Genomic DNA, 26,559 nt, shown 5'->3' with positions numbered 1-26,559 from the left:
GCTTTGAAGATGCGGAACAATACCGTGTGGTGCGCTCTCGTCACGGTCTGATTAACACACACCATTCTCTCCTCTACATACTGTTCACATAATTGATAACATGTGCATCATGATGACTGCTCCAATTTAATCCTTTGCAGAGATCACTGTCCTTCGAATAGTCTTCACATTCCAGCCCAAAACAACAAGTCCTACAGTTTTATCATTCTTTGTCATCCACACACGAAAGAACTCAATATGTTATAAATATAGTAATTGCACATTCTTGATGTATTATAGGCATAGTATTCACAACTTCTAAAATGGGAAAATGTTTTGAGGGTGTACATAAGTGTGGACAACCATGTGTCTAATCATTCTACATATACATAAAGAAAGATTAGACCAAAAGTCTGTATATATATTTTTTTCTGATCAGAGATCCCATAGTTGTCAGGATGTACAACAGGGGCGAGTTATCTACCAACCACACCCTTACAGGTCGCAGCCATTCACATGGCCACAATAGCTGCACCAGGCTATGGGGACAAAAGACAGGAGTGTATCAGCTGGTCTGCAACTCAGAGCGACGACTGAGTCTGTCGCATGCTTTGATGGATGCTGAATGGATGATGGACTGATGCGGGCAGGAGAACGGTGTAATATGAGGATGTAAGTAGCATCATGTTGTCATATGAAGCTTGTCAACCAGCGAGGTGTGTTGGCAAACTGCTTTCTCTTCATTTCTCTTGACTTCACCTTCTTGATGATGATGATGATGATGATGATGATGATGGTGGTGGTGGTGGTGGTGGTGGTGGTGGTGGTGGTGGTGGTGGTGGTGGTGGTGGTGGTGGTGGTGGTGATGGTGGGGGTGACTATGATGAAAGACGAAGACGATAGTGATGATATAACGATGATGATAAAAACGATAATAATCATAAAACAAAGAGACAGAAAGAGACGATCAGACTGTGACAGATGACTTGAAGGAGGATCAAGAAGGAGCGAGAGATAAAGGCAGGTTTGTTTCTATTGGGTGAGGTGGGGATAGAGCTGAGGTTCGCATGCTGGCAACGGACTATGCTTTCTTTACGCCCCTGACTTCGTCACGTCTGCTGGCCCCTGTCACGACACACCTGCAGTTCTCCGGTGGTCATCCTCGTCACGTACCTGCGGTCACCATCACGTCCTCCCTCCACCTCCTCTCCCTCCCGTACTTCCCTGACAGCGGAAACATGTTTCCATCTCTCCTTCCTTCATTGATGCGACGATGAGAAGAATAACAAGAGTAAGGAGAGAGAGAGAGAGAAAAAAAAAGGAATAAAGCAAAGAAAAGAAAGAGGCCTGTGCCACTTCCTTGCCCGATCTCAGCCCCATTGAGAGGAGGAAAGCAGTTATTAATGATACAACGTCGGTCAAACTTTCGTCCCCCTTTCAGAGCTTATTTCTTTCTCAGGCCCCAGAAGGCAGTGGCGGCGAGCGCCCGGCATAAAGGCGTTGCGAAAGTGTTAACAAAACGCCCGCGGAGCGAGGTGGCGAGCATTGTCACCACAAGCCGGGCGCGATTCAAACCCTCACGGATCGCTCGCACAGCCCACGAAAGGCGGCGAGCCCGAGCCCTCTTCTGCCCATTGACAGGTCCCCCTAATCTACTTCTAGCCATCTTATTAAAACCCGGCAGCCTCTTGTCAGCTTTCTAAAGATATTTTCAAATTTCGCTCCTCCACTGGCTTTGCACGTGCGACTCCCGCTGGCTTCTTGTGTGGGCCTGGTGTCGGAGGTGTGAGGCTGGTGTCTGTGTGTACGTGAGTGTGAAGCTGGTGTCTGTGTGTACGTGAGTGTGTGTGAAGCTGGTGTGTTTGTTCATATGTGTGTGTTTATGTGTTTGTTTGTGTGTTCGTGCATGTGTGAGTGGTAGAGAGTTTATGAGTAGTTGAGATTGTGTGTGTGCACTCGCGCTGGCTTGCTCGCTCTAAAGAATATATACAAAAATTATATACAACCGGATTGGCAACAGAAAGTACAAGAAAGTTTGCGCATGAATTGTAAGAGGGAAATGAAATTTTCAGTGACAGAATCATGAATACAAACATATACACATATAGGCCTGAATGAGAAATATTCGTGTGAAACCCTTAAGCATTGTTGCGGTCCTATCCTCTTCGAGGAGTAACAAGGAATAAACTACCCACAAGCAGACTACTTTGTATGTCTCCTACAGAACCTCACCGTTCATTACAAAAACAATAGAAGTGATACTCAAGCTCACGGTGAGTGGTCCATGGGGAAAATGCTGCAACAATCAGTTTACAGGACAGAGGGACCAGAGGACAAGGAGTTGGATGGATAGCAATAATGAAACGAGTTTCATTTAAAAATAGCTTTTTTCAGTGTACAGTACTGAAAAAAAATATCAGTCTGTGGAAGTCAACATGCCCTCCACCAAGCTTTTCCCAAGCACACCTTCTCGTACTTTTCTCACATTTTCACGCCAGCCCCGGCCGGCCGACCTCAAAGCAACAGGAAGACTCGTGTCCCGACTCCGTGTGTACAAAAAGCCACAAAAGTATCGCCAGCGAACACCTATGAGCCGGGTAGTCATTCATACCCGTTATCAAAATCTGAATCCTTTCCCCCTAACCCCACCCCTCTCCCTTTCACAAACCCGTCCGGACCTTTTGAACCTGGCGGCCAGGTATGCTGTGTCACCTGCACTGCCGTCGCTGGTGTCGGTGGTGTCCCACCATGGCGCCGTCATGCGCTGACATCAGCAAGTGGCAGGAGAGCATGAAGAGGATGAAGAAAGGAGACACTTGGCTCTGGCTGATGAGCATGGAAAATACTGCAAGATGCAGCTCATCACAAGTGCAACGACTTGTAATCCGTTAACTGATCATTTATGGAGATTTACATGACAACAGATCGTGGGACTTTTTTCTGCGGAAGGATTCACAAAGTGAAGTGTCGTGACATTGGTTTGTATATACTGCTGAGGAAAAGAGGATTCTTTTCTTAAAGTTTGTGTCTTTTGTTGTTTGTTTTTTTTTTTTTTTGTTTGTTTGGTTTTTCATTTCAATCTGCAGCAGGTGCTCGTTCATCGAACTAATTTGACAACCCGCAGGTCGCAACATCTGGAGAATCTTAGATACATGCGCACACACATATACACACACAACTATTTATCATACACATACGCAAAATCATACGCACAATCTCACATACATGCACTTGCAATGCTTATCTTTCACACACACACACACACAAACGAGACTACACACAACCCTCACTTACCCAATCACATGATCACACACACGCGCGAACGCTCACACAGACACGCGCGTGCAAAGTGCAAACAATCATCCCATCCCCCTACCTTAATCCTAACTCTGTACTTTTTTTTTTTTTTCTCCCTCCCTTCGACCTTTTTTTTTTTTTTTTCCTTCACCGGCTGGAGCCCAGCCCTGATCTCGCTGGGTGGCGACTCTCACTGGGAGCATACCCGGTAATTGTCCCCGCCCGCCTTGCTCGCCTTAATTTTCTCGCTGATTGGCCTTCTGGCGCCCTCGGCCGTGGTCAAGCGCGAGATCTCACAGCGGTAAAACCATTAGGTGCGCTGAAATGAGCCTCGAACTCCGGCCATCCCACCGCCGACGACGTCCGCATGCAGGACGAGAAAGAGTACCGTGTGTGTACATGTGTTGTTGCTGTTGCTGTCTTTGTTGATATTGTTGAAGTGAAAACAGAGAATTATGTAGTTTATGTCGATGTTCGTGGAAGAACTTGACAAATGATGAAGGGAGGATCCGTTGGTGTAAGAACAATGGCGATGTCTAACGGGTGGATTGGTTAGGTGAGCCCATAGATTTTAAGTTATGTGTTTGAGATATATATATAAACTTTAAAAGTGTGTGTGTGTGTGTGAAAAGATGTGTAAAGGTAAGTTGATGGCGAAGTCGATGAGGTCATTGTGAATAATTTTATAAGTACACCCGAATTATTTGCATGTACACAATATTCTACGTCCCTCTGTCTATCTATCCTTTCATCCTTCTGCTGATGTTTTCCTATCATCTGAATCTCCTTCCTTAAATCGTGGTATAAAAGAAAAACACAGACTTACAAAAAAACTGCAATTTTTTCTGTTAATGCGGTAAATCTAATGAAAGTAAATAATAATAATAAAGCTTTGTCAATGACAGCCGCAACAAGAAATCGACATTCTGTCGAAATTTTGATTGGAACTAAAGAGTAAAGAAGCCCAAACCCTTCGCCCGTTCTTTGAACTCGCCGCTAACCCTCGATCGATTGATCCGGGAAGGAAAATTAATTCTAGAGCGGAGGTAGTGATTTATATGAAGGTTTCCGTCAAATCTTCCAGGTTTCCAGTTCATTGTGTCCCCTCTAGTTTAGACGATCAAGGTTTCTGTTTGAGACGAAAAATGACTTTGTCGAGGGTGTGTGTGTGGTAAACGTTGAATGACCTGGAGGAAACCACCGCGCCTCAGTTGTCTGTCCTCCGGGTATCACTGATGAGACCAACAGCAGACACCAAGAGGATGTATTTAGACAGTTCTGTTTTATTTCTCTCCTTTATCTTTTAATATATATAATGTGTGTGATTTTCTCAATTTTATTTGGGAAAGCTCAGTGCAAGATACCATTTACCAAAATCTGTGTAAACAGCCCGTCTTTTTTTCGAAATACATGCCTACAACAATACAAACATCTGGATTGCACGTGGATTTGTCTACTTTGTGAAGGCTACAGCCAGTGGAGAGGTGGCACCATCTGTTGAGGGGGCGTACAAACGTGACGTGACGAGTTCCCCTTCTTCTGTGCATGATGTACACCTGTAGACCTCAATATCCGTGCAACCACACAAATGACTGGACCACAGACGTCTGAGCCAGGACATAAATTGCTTCCAATGGGAGGAAAGAAAAACCTTAAACTATTGATAACATGAAATTAGGAATTGAAATATTCCAGCAAACAACTCTCAGAAGAATTCAAGGAAGAATAATGTTCAATTGTTATCCTCCACGATCATTGCAGGATTCTCGTTTACAAGTCTTCGAAGAAGTTACAGTCTTGCCTCTCTGGATCCTTTCTCTCCCTTTTTCTGTTGCTTTCTAGTTGTTGTTGAGTTTGAACAGGGAAAGTGCTTCCACCTTAAGGTGACTTCGCACTGTGGGCGCCTCCTCATATATATATATGAGAGAGAGAGTGTGTGAGAAAGAGAAAGAATAAACAAGAAATACAAAGCGTATATGCAATTTCAAAGGAGCGGTTGGTGGTGCAGACCTAAGTTACTTGTCCGCTTGAATGAATCTTAATCGTACCATGGGTAGCATGAAGCAAGGATGTAATGTCTGTAAAAAAATTTCCCGCGACCCCGTGGTCGCAGCCCGCTGGTCTGAAAAATGCTCCTCGGCCCCACTTTTCTCACCGGAAAGTCGATGGCGTGTCGTCCGCAGCCCGCCTCAAATCTCGGAGCATGTCTCCAATCTCGTGAGAAACGAGACTGGGAGGAAGTGCAGACAAGGCGAGGACACTGTGACCTCTGTCAATCAGCCTGCTAGACGCACCTTTTTTTCTCTCTCTCTCTCTGTCTTCTTCTTTCATTTCGTCTTTCTTTTTATTTTAGTTTCCTTCTTCACAGAGAGTTACAGATGCGTAGCAGGAGCAGCAGAGTGATGGCGTCTATCAACTTAAGAGCGAGCTAAGTGAGAACAGAAATAGCTTGTCCCATTTCAACTTCATTTGCGAGTTACAGCACCGCGTCATAATTAGGTTAGCTGGCAGCCCTCAAACTGCAAACCCTCACTAATTAATAATTTTGTCAATTGCTGGCACCAATTCCACAGTAAATTGCATTACGGACTTCCCCAGGGGGTGCCAGTCTTTTGATTCCTCTCCGGCCCAAATTTAGGAGCTGAGGTGGGGTTATTTTTTTTTTCTTTCCTTCCTTGGGAGCATATATCTGTGGACATTCCTGCTGTTTACTAACGAAGGAATGAGCAAAGAAAAGTCTGTTGAAAGAGTACAAGGATCTGAGGGGTGCGAACCGTCTTCCCCTGTCAACCTTGTATACTGATAGATGTTCTATAATACGAGGTTAAACCTTTTTTTCGTCCACCACCACCTTCCAGAAAAAAGTAGACTTTCAAAGCCAAGTGGTAATTAAAAATTCTTCAGGCTATGAGAGAAACTTATAACAGACAGCAAAGATCCTGGAACCGGCAAAAATGATTGAGAAAACTAGGATAAACGAAGAAAAAAAGATGAGAGAGAAGTTAGTCCGAGATAAACCTGTTCAAACGATGACAATAAGAAGACAGGTATGTAATCTCGAGTGGTTCACTGCAACCTGCTATACTTTCATCCATCAACATTTCATCATACCATGCCACGGGCATGTGTGTATAAAAATTTGTTTTTTCTTCCATGTCTTGGTGGCGATGAACAGATAGTAGTTATTATATGTGCGTTAAATGTCTGTATGAGTATGCATGTGTGAGCAAAAGAACCATTTCTGTCTTGTCCTCGACAGACAATAAAGTCTAATTTGAATTTGAGTTTGAAATATTCCTTTCCACTTGCTAGCAAGCGATGCAGAAGCGAACGTCTGCTCGAGGCGAAATGAAACAAGATGTGGCAATTAATTATCACATATTTACATGATAAGAGGCAGTTATAAACATGGGACAGCACCCTTGAACTAAAAGTGTCGGCGATCGCATGTTGATAGATTTTATCGATTTATCATGGAGGGGTAGAGATAAAGATCGTGGAGAATAGGAAGTCATTATGCAGAGAGCAATGGGATGATTAATTAGATACACTGACAAGGTAGTTATCGTCCTCGTCACAGCTGGAGGCTTTGGTTCTTCTCGACATCTTGCTCGTCTGGAGACAGTAGATATATATATGTATGTGTATCAATAGGATGCCTCTCTCTCAAGGTAAAAAAATTGTTGCAAGTGCATTTTGTTATAAAATCAAGATGAGTGTGTGTGAATTTGAATGAGAAAGATAGAGAGAAGATTCCGGACTCTGAGAGGCAAATCGACACTTACAGCAATCAAAAGAAAATCAAATCATGAAAAAAAAATCTCATTTTACTCAGAACTTTTTCGGAAATGTTGGGGAGGTACAAATACAATAAACTTGCACACAGCCTCCAAAAGTCTAAACCACTCATTGAAAACAAAAGAAATGAATAATCAGAAGAATTACAGAAAAATAAAGGAGAAAGGGGAGAGAACCAGGGCTTTCTGGGCAGCGACAAGCTCAACATCGGAGGAAAACCCGAGAATCCATCTTGAGTGTTGCAAGTCTTCAGCCTCTTCCCGTCCCCTTCTTTCCTCCCTCCATCTGACCCCTCCCCCTCCTCTCCTCCTCTACCCCTTCTCTCCCTCTCTCGACTGACTGCGATTAAGGCCCCTGATAGATGAATCGTTGCCATTTAAGGAGCTAACCGATAAGGCGCCCTGGCATCCTCTCAAGACCATGGACTTGTCAATTCCATTTGCTTGACGAGAGAGAGAGAAGGGAGGGAGAGGACAACACTCAAGAAAAAGTTATCTCTTGCTATTATTTTATTATATTTGTTTACATCGACGCAAGCAAGCGGATAATACCGACGGGAAAATAGCCACCAGGTTTACTTACTGTCAGTTTAAATCGTCACGTGTCCAAACAGACGGTGTCCTTGCTTGTTATTGTTGTTATTGTCGTGTAGCGGGGTGTTATTACTGCGATCGTGTTTGTCACTGGTCCTTTGTTGCGCGAGAACCTCGTCTAGAGACAATATCTTTCATTGTTAAATAAATAAACAGTGATATGCCTGATGCGCTAATACCTTGAAAATTGTTTTTAGTGCTTCATACGGGTGTGTGTGTTTGTTTTGAGTGCGTGCGTGTGTGTGCAAGAGTATGTCAAAATGTTACACGTAGTATCCTAAATGAAAGTCGAAGAAATTATACGGGTGGGTATATACAATCTGCCAACAATCTAACCAACATTATTGAACAAAAACAAGCAGCTTACCTGTAAAACGATTGTCAAACTTTTCACGCAGGTTGTTTTCCAAATATCTTCTAATGAGTTTCTCGCATTTGGTTTATTTTTGTGTGCATCCCGGGGCCATCTTGTAAATACGGGTAGTTTTACCGAGAGAAGCAATTAAGAGGACGGAAATGGACACCGTGACGTCATCACACGCCCATCGGCCCCTCTGAGTAATAAATTACTGTTTCCAATGTCCTCCCAATCAGCTGGCATGTCGATGGTGCGAAAAAAATAAATATGAAAGCAATCAAAGCAAACGAGGGCGTCAACAATGGGATTGAACTGCGTGCTCGTCGTTAGCTCGACACGTCACTGTTAATCATGGGAATTGGCCATCAGCCGCTTCCACCTTTAGTCCGTCATCATGGCCAGCAGACAAGGGGAGTTAAGTTGCCAATGGTTTGGTGTAAGAATAACGATGTTGGTACGCCGTAGCCCACTGACATGTTATCGCCTTCATCTATCAGTCATCATCAAAGACAGAGCTGCAGTTTTGTTTGCCCATGCGCAGTGAGTAGGATTTCTGCTAAACGTTTGGTATTTTTTTAAATGGCAGGAACGACAACTCAGTCGCTCTGTCTGCGTAGGAACCACGATAGCTCACGAGCACACACTGTTTTGTTATTGTTTATTTTTCAAGCTGCACTTTTGTGGGTCACCCCTTCTCCTCCCCATACCAAGATTTTTCTCTTTTCTTTCATCTCTCTCATCTCTGTGCTTTCGAGTAGTTTTGTCAACAAGTTTTTCCGTTTTTGTTTCCTTGTTGTTATTATTGTTTGTTTTCTTTTAATAATTTTGATTTATTCCTTTTTGAAGAGAATTAACGATTAAGTTATTTTTAGTGCTAATTGTAATTAATATATAAACAAAGAACAAGACCTAAAAAATTATGTTGTTAACCAATTGTAAGGAGAGGCAAAAGCAAATTCGGTTAAACAACGTTGCTGGGAACTGAGTTACAATTAATAACACATTATGTTAAAGAATAATGCAAAGAAACAAAAGATCCCTCCATGCAGTTCCTCCCATTTGTTGTCGTTGTCTTAAAAATAAATTTTCTGTCAGATAAATGTTACAGTGAGGCTAAACTGTTCTCGACCTCTTTTCATCCATAGGACTTCCCCCATCGCCGTGGGAGGTAACCACAGTATATTGTCATCCAGAAGACAACAAAAACTTTTCATGCGTGAAAACCGGGAAAAGTAAGTACGAATGGAGTTCATAAACAGTGATAAGCTGAGCTATAATTTTGTTGTTATTTTTGTGTGAGAACTCTAGACGCTGCAAAAAGATCTCTGCGTTCACACGTTCTGTTCCCGCGGCGAAGAGGACGAAAAAAAAAAAAGGTAAATGGACTGAGCTGCCAAAACCACTGCTAATTGTGACCGCTAACATCAAAGGGACATTAGGCGCTCTAATTACTGCTGTGAGCCAGACCTGCGAACGAGAGATCTGCAGCCTTCACCGAGGGGGAGCTGAACATGCCACGACTGATGCCCCGGTGGTAGAGATGTGAACTCTTGTCTGCTTCTGCAAGACTAGGACGGTGAGCCAGCCATTTGTCAACTAATGACAACGTCACTGGGCTAAACGTGTCTCGTGACATTCTACTGCAACATGGGATAGGAATGTGAAGTAACTGCAATATGGCCCGTGCACAGGGAGTTAAGCCATTGCGAAGTAAACCATGCAAAGAAAAATAAACCATTGCAACGTGGACTATGCAAAGGAGTGATAGTCCATTACGAGATGAGCTTTGCAATCTGATGCAAAGCTATTGCAACGTGGGCCATTCAAACAAATCTTAAACTATTGCAAAGTGGTCCATGCAAAGAAATGTTAAGCTATATTGTAACGCATGACATGCAAAGTTAGGGGTGCAAAGAAATGTTAAGAAATAACAACGTGAGCCGCACAATGTTAAGCCATTGAAATTTGGGCCATACAAACAAATCCTAAGCCACTGCAAGGTGGGCCATACAAATGTTAAGCCATTGCAAACTGGGCCATACAAACAAATGTTAAGCCACTGCAAGGTGGGCCAGACAGGCAAATGTTAAACCACTGAAAATTAAGCCATACAAACAAATGTTAAGCCATGCAAGGTGGGTCCTGCAAAGAAATGTTAATCCACTGCCGTGTGATGTTAAGCCATTGCCGGGTGGACCATCCCCAGGGACAAGGTGCGTTCACTGTGTTCACACTGCACTTCTGTTGCTCGCTCACAAGCAGCGCTGTGAACACAAGAGTTCACGTCTCTCGCGCCTTTCATTTATCACGTGCTATGACACGTGTTCTGCCGGCATCTTGTTGACCACATGACTCACTTGGATGCACTAATATTTTAATCACGTTTGCTTGTTTGCCGACTTCATTGCTGTCCGCATGAGTGGCTGGCAATATATTTCAGACGGATTTATGACAGCGGAAACAACAAATACACAACTAATGAGATGAATACGCTTGTGTTCATTTCTGTGCGCGTGTGTAGGAGTCAGTCAGCCAAGATAAACCAACACTCATCTACATAGAGACATGGGAGAGTCAAGAGATATGTCTACACTGATACATAGATAAGACTGCAAACAAAACATAAGACTGGCGGTTTCCACAAACCAGACGGTTTCATGCCTGTCTGTCTGTCTGTTCACACAATAGATTGTGCACAGATATGTACGACCCCTTTAAGGGGTGAGTACTGCGCATGCGCTGAATAATTGAAGTCTTTCTCTCCTTTCCTTCCCCCTCCTTTCTCTGTCTGTGTTTATTTCTTTATTTCAGGTTTTATTCTCGCGTAGAAATGTAAATCGTGTAAAAACTTCAAATCATATAAAGACAATTTACCAAAGAGTCTGAAATGTTGAGAGATGTTAAAGTGACTTTAGTTTTCATCACAGAAACTATTTTTTTGTAATAAGCCAGATAAGTGAAAGATGATATTTCGTTATTGTTAATTATCAAGTAGAAGTGAGACAGATTTGTTTGCATGGAAAACATGACATTAATAAAGCACTTTTTCACATCAGGAATCAAGATAATATTGTGTATTTTTTCTACTGGTCGATAGAACTCTTAACATGTCCGTGTAAGTGAGGGTCCCAAACCCGCAACAGTTTTAACTGTGGTCTGAGTTTTATGGATGGTAAACATTGATTTCTTAACTTATTTCTGTTTGTCCGGTCCCTATTTCTCATCTCTCTAGTAAGTATAACCTGAAGAATCAAGCAGGCTCGTGATATTGTTTCTGGCCATGCCTCATGCAGCTAACCAGACACGTTCCTCATCTGTCTTTAGGCCTTGACTCTTGTTTTAGCACAGCCCACGTCCTTATAACTAATTTAACATTGTAACATAACGATGTAATTGTTGGCAGTAAATTATTTACTTCATGTTCCAGAATAGCACTTGTCGCAGTCCACAGAGCGACCCACCTGGCACGTGAATGTGACGGAGGGGTGGAGAGGAGGGGATGACAGGTGCACGAGCAGAACAACGTCTACTGGTGGATGCATGACGCGTAGACTCCACATTGTCGATGCTGACGTTGCAATGAACGTCCGACCCAACAACAATCATTTTATAGACTAGACCTATGACCTATGACCTATGACCTGCGACCTCCGTATTTTCGTGTGACTTCTCTTGCACGAGCTTCTTGGTGTAGCTCCCACCCATAGTCTATAGACCATCACGCTCTGGTTTCATTCACTTTCATAATTTTTTAATTTGCTGTCAGTAACGGATGACTTTCCTGATGACGTCAATTTTCAAGCTGTCATTGGTTTGACGTCATTTTTGTTAAGCGTCAGGAATTAAGGATTATACTCGTTACGTCACTTTTAAAACGTTGCTACCAATAGGTTTTGCGTCATATTATGTTAAAAATAAACCTGCAGGAACTAGTTTGTATGTCACGGATCAGCTGTCTAGCACCTAGTGTCAAGCTATTTATTTATTTTTATTTTTTTTTTAGAATAAACTTCCACGCTGTGTCTTCTCTACGAATGTCACGAACTGGATTTCACATAAAGTAGGTGTTCCCCAGGTCTGACTTTCCCTTTTTCAAGTTAGAGAGGAATAGGAGAGTATGTAGTCGTGACAGCGTGCGACTATCACACTTTTGTTGTGATGTGATTGTGTTTGTCATCTACTGTGTTTGATGCCCCCAACGGTGGATGATAACACGTTTCTTTTAATTGGCGTTGTCACGCACTGACTTTGACAACAGGCCTCTTGTGGATTTGTCCCTGTTGGACTGACAGTGTCAAGAGGATGCCACCCGCCTGCGTATAGACCACAGTCTGCCGCGAGGTCAGTGAGGTCAGAAAATTCTATAAACAATTTATCCTTTATTCACGGTCCACTGCTTTTTCTTTCATTGGTCCTGTTGTGAATAAACTCTTGGCTTTGTTTTCACGTCTGTTATCAAATCATTCTTGTCTTTTGCTGGTTTGAGTGATTGAGTGATTGATTGAAATCAGGTAAACGATCCAAGACCGAGAAAAGTTGTAAGCTTGAGTAGTAAGCATTGATACGAATTTTTAGAAACATGCAGTCTTCCATATCAGTCTTCGTACACACAGAAAATAATAAAAGGCTCGTTTAACTTTGCTCAGTGCAGCAGCAACTATTACGTAAATGTCATTTCTAATTATATATATAGCAGTCATCAATGCTGGGGTCACACTCCTGCGCATGTCACTGTCTGAGAATAAGGGAATTATTTTATATCGAATGTTTTTCTCTCTTTTTTAAAACTACGATCCTTCCTCACAACATAAACTTTAACATCGTTCCTCCACCTTCCTTGTGTAAACTGTACTGTCGTCATGTTTTTTTCTGTCACTCTCTCTCTCCCTTCCCCCATACTTCAAATGCTCAAATGCTTTCTCGTCGCGGTGATTCATGGTAACAGATGTTGGTCGCAGAAGCAGAGAAGGGGTAGCAGTTGTTCCGAGGGGCATCTCTCGTGTGTCACTCCTAGCCTCGTGTGACAGCCAGATCGTGTCCTTCTCTCGTTTCCAGCAAAGACATTGTCTTGTCAGTCAAGCTTGCAGACCTCCCTCGCCAAATGCAATACGCAGTAACGGCCGAACTGTAGACGATCTAATTGTTCCCATAGACGGGTAGATGTACTTTATAGCACGGGTCAATGTCAGCACGAGGTTTTATTTCTTCTGATTTTTCTCGTTCTTGGTGGAGGACGCGAAGGAGCTGGGTTTCGAAACACGTCACTGGATCGAGGCTTGCACAGGTTTGTGGAAAGGTGCTTCCACCCCACACTTGGTCACCGAGCAGATAAATCCCTGATGTATCATGATAGTTAAAGGTGATGAAAGGAGAGACCTTGCCACATGCCACATGCCATGCCCTAGACACTTCCACTTCTCTTTCTCAACAGCCACGGGACCCTCTCATGAATCCCTCCCACCCACCACAAAAAAACCCACCCAAAAACAAACAACAGCCTGGTTAGTAAAATGAACAGATAAGTATCGTTGTTGAAGAAAAAAATAGGATAATACAATAGCATGTTGACAAAAGGACATTAAATAATAATTATCTTTAGACCACGACTGACTCGCTGGTTTGAAATATAAAAGGAAAGTTTTTATTTGTATGGGGAGGGTTCATAGTCACACTGCGACTAACATTATGGTCTGGCACCAAATGACTACACCCTGAAATGACCCCCTTCTATGGTGACAAGGCATAAATACACGCATGACTGCGTACACACAATCGGACATTTTATTTACATCTAAAATAATTTAGACGTCGCATTGCTCATCGAGTACCCGAATCCTCCATGCATTATAACTTTGGGTGTTCCCAGAAGGGTGCCCCATGCTTCCTACAACCATTTTGTTATCTATCAGTCTGGTGATGAACAGAAACAGCCTTCTACACGGACGCATGCGGCGACATTCAGTTGCAGGATTTTCACGACCAACGAATGGCGTGGCCACCATCAGCAACAAAACACCCCACGACCAGCTCAGCTAAGCAGTAAATTCTCGAGAAATGTTGACATGACCGGCTGTGCGTCCTATCGCGATGAACTATACTCATGAACACATAAATCGTTCGGATCTTCTCAAACTGTGAACCACTGGCGCAAATATTTCTAGGGGTGTAATTACCAAGCAACGGTCGACTAACGAAAGGAAAGCTCTTTGGTTGCCTTTCGCGAAGTCTAGCATCCGGGGCAAGAAAGAGGAGAGAAGCCAAGGGTCCTGTTCAACACTTTCAGCTGACGCGACAGAAAAAAATCCCATACAATTGGCAATACCAGCGTCTTTCGAGGGCCATGGGGAGAACGGGGGCCCCTCCCGACACCCCCCACAGTAGCCCTATTGTGTCTCGCCAGTCTGGGAACAGGACCGTGCCATAAAATTTCAAAATGGGCTAACGTTGATTGTAAAGCGATAAAACCTTTCTGTCCTCTTGAAGGGCTTTGGGGAATTAAAATGGAAAACTGGCCTGCGACGATAGATAAAAGACAGAGCGAGACGGAACAAGCGACCTGTTTAAAAGAAAACCCGGCGAGGAACTTTAAAAAAAAGAGAGGGTGAAGAATAAAACAAAATAGAAAAGAAGGGAGGGAAAGACTAAAAAGCTAGAGAGAGGGTAAGTAGGTTGGGAGAAATGGAGGAACAGAAAGAAGGGTAGTGTAGAGGAGAGAGGGAGAAAAAAAAAGTTCGCAATTGAAGCTGTCGGAGTGGTGCATGAGATGACAAGACCTCCCCCGGCCTGCACCTACGTAAGGCAGAGACCAGTCTTGGCACCAGGAGACAATTGCTTTCGACATAAAAAGTGCAAATGATTGTGGTCGGAAGACATAGTATGGAAAGAAAAGGGGGTGAAATAGGAGAAAAGGGGGGAACTACCTGACAAAAGAAAAAGAAAGGTGACACGTCTTGTGTGGTAGGGGACCGTGGAGCGAAGGAGACGAGAAATGCAATAAAGGGCGAGGCTTACCTGCGAGAGACGAGTAAATCAAGAGATGTGGTATCCATTAGCAGGTGACGCCTGCTGACAGCCTGCCCGCCCACCGTTCGTCAAGCAGCTGCACGTCACACTTCCGGTAAGGTGTTGCTGGAAGCAGAAGACATGGACTGTGGGAATGGAAACGGTAGATAACCCACACGCACGCACAGACACAAGCAGGAGGGAAATACATGAAATACAGTTCAGCCTCGAAGTGATAATCCAAGACGCGAGACTTCAAACGTCACCACACAACGGCTCGCCGTTCTCTCTCTCTCTGCCCCTCGTGACGAGAATGGCGGGCAACCACAGCCTTGGAGTCGACACCACCACCACCACGACCAGACGACACCAAGGCAGGTCAACTTTATGTGCACACCCGACCTACGAGCTCGGGGAGAGAAAACTCCGGCGTCCAGCCCAACTTCCCTGCTCCGGCCACTGGCAAGGGACTAAAGCGGCGACTCTTTGGCAAGCGGAGAAAAACGGCGATGAGATAAAATTATTCACGAACCCAATAGCAGATCGGATTACGAGAATGCGGTGGTTAAAATTCAGCAGCTCTCTGTTAACTGGTTTTTGAGAGAGCATCCCTCTTCCTAATTTTCGTCCCAGACAAAGAGCCGAAGGAATCTCATGAATAATATAAATATGCTATTAGCGTCACGTTTTCCGATAAAGGGTCTGGCCTGAGACTGAGGTCTAATACCTAAACACTCCTCAGAATATAAAAGGAGCCGAGGCAAGTAGAGGAAAGCGGCGAGGACAGAACTCATTGGTTTGCGCGTCCTGCGATGCACGAACAGTCAGGGAGCTCCCTGAACATGAAAACTAATTCCTTTTCCGAAGAGCGGGACCACTTGGCGGGAAGGGGCCGGGGCCTTGCCTACCCGCCTGCGCTTCTTGTGGCAAGGGGCAAAGGCAGGAATGGAATCGATCCTTAGCTCTTCCGGAAAGGGGAAAAAAGGGGTATAAGTGCTTCTCATTGTCAAGGTATAGTATGAATATTCATAAGTTCCAAAATAGGAGCAGACTGTTTTCTTAGGGTCGGAATGTAGAGGCCGGAGCGACAACGATGACGAAGAAACACAAACATTGGAGGGATGCTGGGAAAGGAGAGAGACAGACTGAGAAAGAGAGAAAGAGAGAGACAGACTGAGAGAGAGACAGACTGAGAAAGGGAGATAGTGAGAGTTACAAAGAATCAATATCGATGTGAGAACGAGGCTAGACAAGACCGAGGATGACAGAATAAATAAATAAACAAATAAAGTATGCATGCAACTCATTGCGTTTGCTCGCTTCACTACTCAAATAAAAGTAAACGCACTTACTTTTATTTTTTTTTCTCCATTTTTTAAGTCTATCAAAATGACACCCTATAATAATATTTCACTGGACTTTGTCGCTGGCAACATCTGGTCTACAAGAGCTTTGATTACAGCAAACGAGTTTTTTCTTATCTATAGCGAGCTTTCATAAGCTATTAATCATATCAACAACATTTTTTGGGTTACTTTGAAGCTTAAGAAGGAAGCAACAAAAAAAAAGGACAAGGTGTATTTTCTAAAGAAATGAAGCAGCGTGCTACCCAGGCATCGAACCCTCCTGGCCCCGGTCTCCTCGCCTGTAGAACCTTTCCCTGTCTTTCACGCATCGAGACAATTCCATTACTGCTACAAGCACATGGACACGGGTTTGAAAATCTGATTTTTCGCTCTTTCAAGCACTTTAATCGCATTGACTATTACGGCCCCGACTGCAAGGGACTCACGACTGTGCAAAGATTTGCATTACAATATGCTTTGCTCGAGGTTTATAAAATAATCATGCAAAAACCAACCTTCTCGGGGCTAGGACATTCTGTCTCGACAACAGTTAGAGAATCAATCCTGTCTTTACATCTCTTGACATGATCCAGTTTGGACCAATCAGAGATAAGGAGCTTGGCGAAAAGGATGTGGAGGGAGAAGAGGTGGGTGGGGCGATGGAACGACATTTGTATTTATCTACCCCTGAATGTTAGTGTTCCAGATAATCATTGAAGTAATAACCACAGAACTACTGTTTCCGTCAAATTATTGTTATATAAGTAAGGGTTGGTGTTTACCCTGACATGCACAATCCTGTCATTAGTCTCAACGTGGTTCAGTCCCTGCTTTTAATGGCAAACAAATAAAAGTGTAATTCAAGGAGTTGACCCAAGTGAAAGCATTTCAGTAATAGCCTTAGAAGACACATTTACAAGGTTTTGGACAAAACTTTTTATGAAGAACAATTTTTAGTATTCGAACTTCATAACAATCCTCTTAGCTCACTCTCAGAAGAACGAACTTCTCTACTAGGAGCATCTTTCCACCTGAAAAATGTCTTATACAACTTTGCTCTCTGAAACCCTTCTCCACAGAGCTCATTCACAGAAACCGTTTACCCTCATAACGGTTCCCCATTGCTATCAAAATCTTATTCTCTTGTTAGCACACAACTAATCCCTGAGGAGCTAGTGCTAGCATCGGTGCAAGTCCAGGGCCAAACAAGTGATAAAACATTTAATCGCGGATTTAAGTGAAGAATATGCTTTCTCCCACCCGGTGTCTCCACCGTCAACGAGGCAATAACTAGGATAATTTTCAAACTCGTTGGAGAAATATTTGTTAACAACGTTTGGAAGTTGGCCACTTAGAGGCTTAAAATCGAACGTCAGGACGATTTTCTTTCAATTTCCCTCAAGTTCTAAGTCTTGCCTCGACCCGCTCTCTCTTCATCCTGGCCAGATCCCCGCCATGCTGGCTGAGAACCCACTCATTTGGACCTCCCACGGGAGTTTGAGAGAGAAGGAAAGAGAGAGATAGGGAGAGAAAGGAAACAGAAAGAGAGAAAATGAGAGAGAGTTACCATGGAAAACAGTAGGGTGTAGTGTGGGGTGGAGCTGACAGAATCCCAGGATTCCACGAGAGCACGGCAGACCGACAGGTCGTCGGATACAAAAACGGATATTTCGGCAATTAGGCGCGTTGCGTGTGTAATCAGCCCGGCGAAATTGATTCCTCGCGCTGTTCTGGTCTCCAAATTTGATGCTGATTATAGCGACTGCCTGTGACACCAAAAGCGAATAAAAATCTTTCCGAAGTGTATTAGCACTGCTCACGGCCTTTCCCATTCACCGCGCCAGCCCCGCCATGTTGCGGGGATGAAGTGACTTTGGGAAGCTGGTCGGCGAGCGTGGACGTGGCGAGGTCTTCGCTGACCGGCAGCAGCCAATAAAACCTAGCGAAATCATATCTCGCCTCGCAAAATGAAATGAACAAACAGTGCGAGAGGCTTTGGACCGAGCTGAAGAGAAGGAGATAATTAGATAAAGGGCGGCAAAAATTGTCCTCCCCAAAGCCTGCATGCCGGCAGTTGACGACTGCCAGAGAAAACGCTTCAAAAGCGACGTGTGACGAGAGACCGCGTTGTTTGGCGAGAGTTGTTTGATCAACGTTAGGATCAGCACCTGATAAAACAAGCGGAAAGAAAACCATGAACGTTGGGCTCGATGAGGCGTTTGTGTTCGGCAAACGAGTTGCCACCCCAGGGGTTGGATTTCGTCGCGGGTGATTCTTCAAGTCCGGGTGTGACCGCAGGTTTGAAGAGGACTGGTCAATCTGATGTCTCATCAGCCGTACCTTGGAGGTATTCTTCATTTTGAACGATCCTCGTGTTGGAAATTTGCTTGACGCACTCGGATCGTAGGATCACGTAGTCACGCCGTGGTTCACAGATTATCGAGGTTTGAAAACTCAAGATTAACGATAAAAAGTCGTGTTTGTGATTCCCCGACTAAGGAGAAATAATTTGTAAGATTGTCAGAGAATTTAGTGATTAGTCCACAGGTAGGTTAGGATATTCGAATTTCCAAATATCGTGTGAATATTCTCCCGTTTACAAAACCTTGTAAACCGTACAAGTTACAAATTAGGAAAAAAGTACTTGTTTAAGAGCGTTGACCGATTGACCCTAGATTTCTGTTGTTTAACCAGTAACAGGAGGCGCTTTTAAGGAGAAATAAGAGATTAAAATTATTTAATTGCTTCTTGAAATGAACCCTGTCCTGAACTCCTAGCCAGCAATATGCTGCTCGCATGGCTCTCTCCCCCTCTTTCTCTGTTTCTCTCCATCTCTGTCTCTTCCTCCCGTCGTCCATGGCCTCGTGTTTTCTCTCCCCTCCTGCTCAGAGCAAATGTAAAGTCTCCACCCTCCCGCCTCGTGGTCTCGGGAGGTAACGAGAAGAGAGCAGCGTTTTCATTTCCTTTCTCTCCAAAGAAGTGTTTTCTTACTCTGGACGACCCAAGCATGCCATCAGAGATTCTGCTTTTGTTGATTTTTGCGCATTAAAAGTGTTTGTCTGCTGTATGGAGGAGTCCACGTTTGCCAGCACTATGGTCTTCCTCGTCCTGTCCTGTCCTTCAGGAACCGCCATCTGGTCTCTGGCGGCGCGGGGATGCTCCACTCGCCCATTCTGCTTTTGGGTCAAGTCCGATCCCAGCTTTGGTGTTAATGTTTTCTCCGGTATCAAGCAACATATTTTCTTAAATATCCTGCAGCAAAGACTGTTACAGACTCGTCTCGCATGCTTTGCCATTTCTTGCAAGGGCGCAGGGGCTAATGAACCCCATTTTCTGGCAAAGCAATGACTTTTTTAAAGTAGGAAAAAGAAGTTGACAACTGTGGGTCTACGTTGTGGCAGTTTACTGGCAATTTAGACTTTGTTAACATGTCTTTTACAAGTGCCATTCCGTTGTTGATATGCTGATGAAGTTGCAATGTTGCTGTATTATTTATTCTAATTTTAAAAAACTGAAAACATCTCATAAAAAAGTTGAAATGAAAACAATACAGCAATAAGAGTGGATATGTTAATGAAAAAAAGAAAGAAAATGGAAAGGAAATGACTGACTAACGGACGGAATTGATGAATGAATAGATAAATAAACAGATGGATTTCTTGGCTGCCTGGGCTGGTTTTCGTTTGTTTGTTTGTTCGTTTATTTTCTCACGCAACATGTAGTTTCAAGTATCTGTAGCGAACTTTCAATGATCTGCATTCCAATGGCACAATCCGAGAAAAAAACAAAAAACAAAACAAAAAACAAACAAACAAACTAGAATATCATTAAAATGGTGACTAATGAAGGAAATAAAACTTAATACAGCAATACAGATTTTGAAACTGTACCCATTGTGCACAGGACTGGAAACGGCAACAAATATGAAATACGAGTTTTCTATTTTCTGGGGTTTTTTTTTTAATTGATTTTTCTGTTTTTTTACTGTCAGATTATTTAAAGATTAATCACAGGTAATAGCAATAGCAGCGGTGATAAGCCCACATTTTCTTAATAAAGAAAATTTTTTTCCATTTTTTTTTTCTATCAATCCATATAGTTGCAAAGTTTCGGTTTAGAGAGAAGAAAAAAAAAATGGCTCCGTCTGGCAGAAGCCATGAGCCGCAGTCGCCATGGTTCTGGTGGAGGCCACCCCTTGCTCCCGCAGGACGGCCTGTAAATTGATGACTAACTCGCCCCATCGTTCTCCCAGGCCTTAAATTGACGGCGCGCGCTACTTATGCACGGCACGGACGCACGCGCGGAGGAGCGCACGTGAAAATTAAATTCGCCAGACTCAATATTGTTTTGATGTTGGCACCTCAACATCTGGTCCGCAGCGAGTCGGGGGACAAGGTCGTGAGTGGGTGTGTGTTGGGGTGGGAGAGTAGTGGGAGGGGGGGGTCATTGGTTGGTCTGCTTCCTGCAGTGACGTCACTGTGAGGACAACTCTAGTGAGAGCAACGGATGGCACGTGCTACTGTGCGAATGCGCGATGAATGCGTGTTGTGAATGTTTGACACAATGATACAGGAACCAAAAGAGCTTGAATCATTTATTTTATTGTGTGGTTTCTCAAAATTGAAATAGTAGAAATAATATACATCGATGTTCGTAAATGTAGTTATGTCCGTGATTCTCTCTCTCTCATACACACAAAAAGCAAGAACACATTCACAGACTTTCATTCACATATATGCACTTTAATACAAGCATACAAACAGTATAAACTGTCTTCAGGAGAATAAACCGACAAAAAATAAACAAAACTGTGAGGAATCCTCCATAGAAAGGCGTCATGGGCGTAACACCATCATCTGTATTGTCAGAAAAACATTGTTCTCTTCGTTCCAAAGATTCTCCTTTCGTTTCTGACGTTTCCTGCTCTCGTGCACGCTCCTCGAAAGCGCGTCTGACCATGACCACGTGATCGTCTTGTACACCCTGAGCGCTTGCAGGCATTCACCACCACCCAGCCCCTTGTTTATCCAGAACTCCAGGAAGTCAGAAGACTGAAGACCTATTTTCAAATCATCATCAGCCTTTTTAAAGAGCAACCTCTCCAGAGCTGAAGAAGGCGCTTGACAATTTCCGGTTTGAAGAAAACACACGTTGCAGAAGTCGAGAGCGGACGTCAAGCCCTTAATAACGGCTCAGTTGACGTCACGTCAGACAGAACTGACGGCTGCTGTCAACTTAAATTGTAAAAAACCCGACTGCATGGCATTCTGAAACTCCCAAACACACCAGTTCCAGCCTCTCCTGTTACGGTGGACGATGGAGACGAACTAAGGAGAGGGGTGAGCATGGCTCAGTGACGTATAGTTCCAACTAGTAACATTATTTGTGTTGGACCCAGAAAAATTGATTGTGAACCGTGGTGGTGGTGGTGCTGGTGGTGATGGTGGTGATGATGATGATGATGATCCTTTGCCATTAACGAATTAGGTTAACATCAAGGAGTTCCTCGCATCTTAACTCGCAGAGTCAACGGACGAAGGTACCCAGACGATTTCCTCCTTTCTCCATTTTTTTCCCCCTCGCCGTGGACTTCGACAAACAAAGATGAAGCTATAACGGGACTTTACGACTCACATATAGAATCTTTTCCATCTTCCCCACGTTTGACCGTGCTTAATTAAGCTGGCACCAGATTAATTGTATCGCACGGATCAAATCATTCGCTTCTGCAAACTTCGGGCCATATGATTGATCTTCGGCTTCCCTCTTCACAGTTTTACAAAACTTTCTTTCTACGCGGCCAGATTTCCCTCTGGGCTATTGCTCAGGACATGCATGTGATGGGGATATGAAAATACCATTTTTTTTTCTCTCTCCTTCCTCCCTTCGCTCGCTAGACGCCGATTGGTTCCATGTCTGAATCAGAGAAACCCGAAAATGGGTGTCAGGCGCAAGTGTCAATTTGTGACTTTTTGGGAAGGCGGCAGCAAACGGGGTGATAATCCACGGCCGCTTCCCTGGATAATGGGGCGTGTATGATGCGAGCGATATGGCAGTAATAAACAGCTTGCGAGCTGTCGGCGAGGTGACATGTCGGCCACTTCCCCTCGCCAGCCATCATCAGCCGCCATCGAACCTTGAACGCGCGCACGTGACAGGCACGCACACGGGCGGGCAACGGGGAGTGTGACGTCACTTTGGTGCCGTTTAAAGGGTGACAGCTTTTGCGGGTAGGACTGCTTTTCAGTTAAATGACTCCGGACCATTGGTAACCCCTCTACTGCTCCAACAGTAAAATATTCAAAAAATATTTTTGCGAAATATGTGTTTATATTCATGACACCTTATTCTTATAGTTGAGAAATTTCTCGATGTTCAATGCATAGACGTGTCGAACACACACACATACACAAAGTGCTCACGAGTAGAATTTCCGCAAGCTTGCCATTGCGCGGTGCCAGTAAACCCGTCTCGCCCCCCCCCCCCTGCCAGCTCGCCCTCCCCACCACCTCTTCATGGGGTCGGCTAATGGAGAGGGCAGAGGCACGAGCACGTGATCGTGCGCTTTATGCAAATCGGGTGGACCGAAAACATGGATCGGAGATGAGAATTTTGCGTTTCGTTACACTGTCGCCTTCATTTCACACGCACAAAAGTGCAGGGGATCCGCTCGCCGACTGTGTGAATGTGAGGCTGCGAGTGAAACATGGGAGATTGACGGAGCTTGCCCAATGAACCGCTTGAAAAACATGTGATGTGGACGTAAACATCGAAACGTCGACGTCGTGCGGATCACTTTCGTCGCTTTTCATCACTCGCATCGCATCGTCATCACCACTGCCTGTCAGCCAATGAATTCTCTTCGCTGGTCGCTGATGCTGCAATACTCCGGTGAACTCCACTCAGCTGCTGTCTGACCTCTGAGTGTGATTGCCCTTTGCTGTCTGCATATTTCGTCAGATTAGTCCGTTGGTCTCACCTAGTGGCACCAGACTGTCTATTATTTCGCTACAATTTCTGCTTTTGTCACCTGTATGTGTTATCGTAACATTCGTCTTTCTCATCTGATCGTGGTTTCGTCAGAATATCAACTCATTTTTTTAGAATATTTGTCCTCTCCCCTTCCCACCACCGATCTACATAGTTTTTTTCTGTCTACTTAACACTTCTGATGTTATTTTCATCAGTTTTTTGTGACACACACGTATAAGACTTTTGGACATTGCAAGTGTTGTCTATTCTGTATGTTGTAAACAGGTAATTCATTATATATTACGCATTATATATAATAATACATATAGACCTCGATTGTTTTGGAAAATTATTCTGTCCAAATTTCCGACACCTAAGCCCTTAATTAACCCTAACCTTAAACTTAACCCAAACCCCTCAAATTGTCTTAATCATAGATGTTGAGCTAACACGTGAAAAGACGTCTGAACACAAACTCTCCAGAAAAAAGAAATAAAAAGCAATGTTTATACCAAAAAAAAAAATTAAAATAAATAAAAGATTCACGAAAAAAACGAACCTGCTACGTTTGCACTAAAATGTATTCGGTTTAACAGTTAAGGTATTTGAAGTACTGCATTTTCATTGACAACGGAGAGCGCATGCGCAGGAGAAGTCGGTTAATAAAATAGTCACGAAGGTTCGACAAAGTGTGGGTTCCCTAGCGACACAAAATGAAGATATTTTACTTTTCGCCAAAGTCCAGAGGGAAAATAAAGTTCTCTAGATGTAAGAACTTGATGGCAGTCCCATCTGCAGTCTCGGTGACCGGTCTTTCCCGAGGACCCGGATCAAGATGTCTACTCTTCTCACGGTCCCCTTCTCGCAAAGTCTCGCTAACTCGGGGGCTGGGCAACTCTCTGCGTGTTGGCTTCTCTCACCGACTCCGTCCTCAGAAGAGCTTCCATGTCTCCCCCCAACTTACCCTTCCCACACCTCCACCCCGCCATTGCTCTTTGGGTCCCGTCCCAAGCTAATCCATTTATCATTATTTTGACAGCCCCGAATTGGCTTCGTTTCTTCATACTGGGTCGCACACAACCTTTAATTGTGGCCGCTAGAAAGACGGCGACCAAGACGCTGGGCTTGCCACTGGCTTGGGAACTGCTGTGAAGGGCAAAGGGCGAGCCGGTGCCGGGAGTCAGGTTTTCGCCCCCCTCCTGAAGGCAATTCCATCCAGCGGCGACCAAGCGTTCACTTCCACCTTGACTCTTATCTTTCTGCTTCCACGCGTTCATTCTAGTAGCTTTGGGGACAATGTAGGTAAAGGTGACTCCGTGACAACGGAAAAATAAAGTTGGTAGTCACTTTTAATACACTTTGTAGACTTGTGCTCGTTTGTTTTGATTCTTTTTCCACGTTGTGTGGATTTTTTCGCTGATGATAGCTTTATTTTATTTACTTTGTGGCTATCCCAGCATACATAAGTCTCAACCACAAATATTCATCCTAGAGTAGTGGCTAGAAGCGGCATCCCAAACAGAAAAGACTACCCCAGCCGGTTCGATACCCATGTGACCTCGCGTATTTCTCTCAATTGACCCAGCTGTGAAGTGGGTGGGTACCTGGAGTGGTAGAAGGTTCAAGAAGGTAATATAATGAGGGAGAAGAGCTGGGTGCCGCCATCACGATCCACAACTCACAATTTTCACCAGCATCTCTCCTTCGAATGTAAAAGTAAAGAGCGATCTGAAACAAGTTTATATTTTTGTCTCATACCCGATTGTTCCTGCCGTATTTTCATTTGAAAATAATAAGACGTGAGTTACATGTACCTGTCGTCACGTGACATATACTCTCAGCTCGGCAAAAGGGAAAGGAAGGGTGGGGAGTAGAGCCGCCAAAGGTGAAAAACTTTTGTAGTTCGTCGTGCAGCATCGCGTGTCCGGGTGAAGCAATTCGGAGGGTAACAGATGCGCCGCTGCACCGTGCTTCGTGCGTGCGCTCCAATAAAACGCCGATCCCCTGTATGTCTGCCGCCCCTCCTTTGTGGCCGCCAAACCATTCAGACGACCAAAACAGCTGCACGTGCAGCCCGAAGGTACAGAGGGGTGGCTGGAGATTGTGTGTGTGTGCAGGGGGGGAGTACAACAGTCGCAATAAAAGGAAAAGGAGGTTTGTTGTGAGGGAGGGAGTAGAGAACGGACGGTTGGTAGCAAATTCGTGAAAGAGGCGGGTAGGGGTGGGGTGAGTCGGGGGGTGAGGAAAGCCGGGTAGCCTCCTAACCTTGGATGGTCTTTTGTTTCTGACCGGTGCTTGCGTCGCGGGGTGACTGTGATACCCTGTGTCTCTGCCGTTTAGTCATCCACCCGTCACGGTCGGCTCGGGTGCATCTCCAAAACCCTACAAACTGGTAAAAGTCTGGGTAGCTACAGCTTCTTTGGCTCCTCATATGACCACTTGGTAGTTATTAATAACTCGAGAATTCTAATCACATCAATCTACTGATTAATTTATAATACTATTTCAGAAGTTTAGTGTTTGGGTAGAAAACAAAAATAACAGTACCTGTCAGGTACGCATATTCAAGAATTTAAAACGTAAGTGATTTCTCAAGTATTTTCGCTCTCTTACTCTCAAAAGGCAAACACAAGCTCACATGGGTAAGAAACGGGTATGTACTGCACACGATTTGATGACACGCACGCACGCATGCGCGCACCTCTGCGGACTGGCAGGTAAACAGTAAACAGGCTCCGTGTCCCCGTGTCACAGGGCTTACGTCAGGTGCAAAGCAGTGTGTGTCACGGTGGTGTCAAGGATGCAGGGGGATGTAATTGTAAGCCCAACCATTAACCGAATATAAATCTCGAGCGAGAAAAAAAAAACCACAGGAGAGAGCGATATCGTTTACTTTCTCTGCCAGCCATCGATGCTGTCTGCAAGAAGAAAAAAAACAACAACAACTAGACGCCATTTTGCAACAAGTGACGCCTTACCTTAGCACCTCCACCTCCCTGGTCCCCTCCGAGCAGTTTGGGGAGCGTTTTTACCCCCAAGGATCTTTTAGTACCACACAGTAGTCTTCTGTGTCGCTTGAAGTTTGTAGCTTTTGGAATCCGTTTCGCTTGTTTATAATAGTGGTGGTTGTCCGGGAGTATGGGGGATAGACAGAAGGTCATTCGTGTTACAGGCGTAAAAGGGGGACAGGTGAAGAGAGCGGAGAAAAATCGTT

General features: G+C 44.3%; 1 long non-coding RNA gene across 4 annotated transcripts in view; it reads right to left on the bottom strand.

Annotated features, from left to right (window-relative positions):
- LOC112567055 overlaps positions 1 to 26,559 on the bottom strand; it is a 129,839-nt gene that overhangs the window by 63,109 nt on the left and 40,171 nt on the right. For 2 of the 4 annotated variants that reach the window (XR_003099728.1, XR_003099730.1), the window contains exon 2: positions 15,037 to 15,153. This is a non-coding gene — a long non-coding RNA (uncharacterized LOC112567055). Of the gene's footprint in view, positions 1 to 15,036; positions 15,154 to 15,754; positions 15,774 to 26,323; positions 26,349 to 26,559 lie in introns of those variants that run through there. The other 2 variants (XR_003099729.1, XR_003099731.1) reach the window with 2 other exon arrangements.

Source organism: Pomacea canaliculata, linkage group LG6, assembly GCF_003073045.1.
Source record: "Pomacea canaliculata isolate SZHN2017 linkage group LG6, ASM307304v1, whole genome shotgun sequence".
NCBI lineage: Eukaryota > Metazoa > Mollusca > Gastropoda > Architaenioglossa > Ampullariidae > Pomacea > Pomacea canaliculata.
Note: the sequence above shows the minus strand (reverse complement) of the source record. Positions and strands in the feature narration are given on the sequence as shown.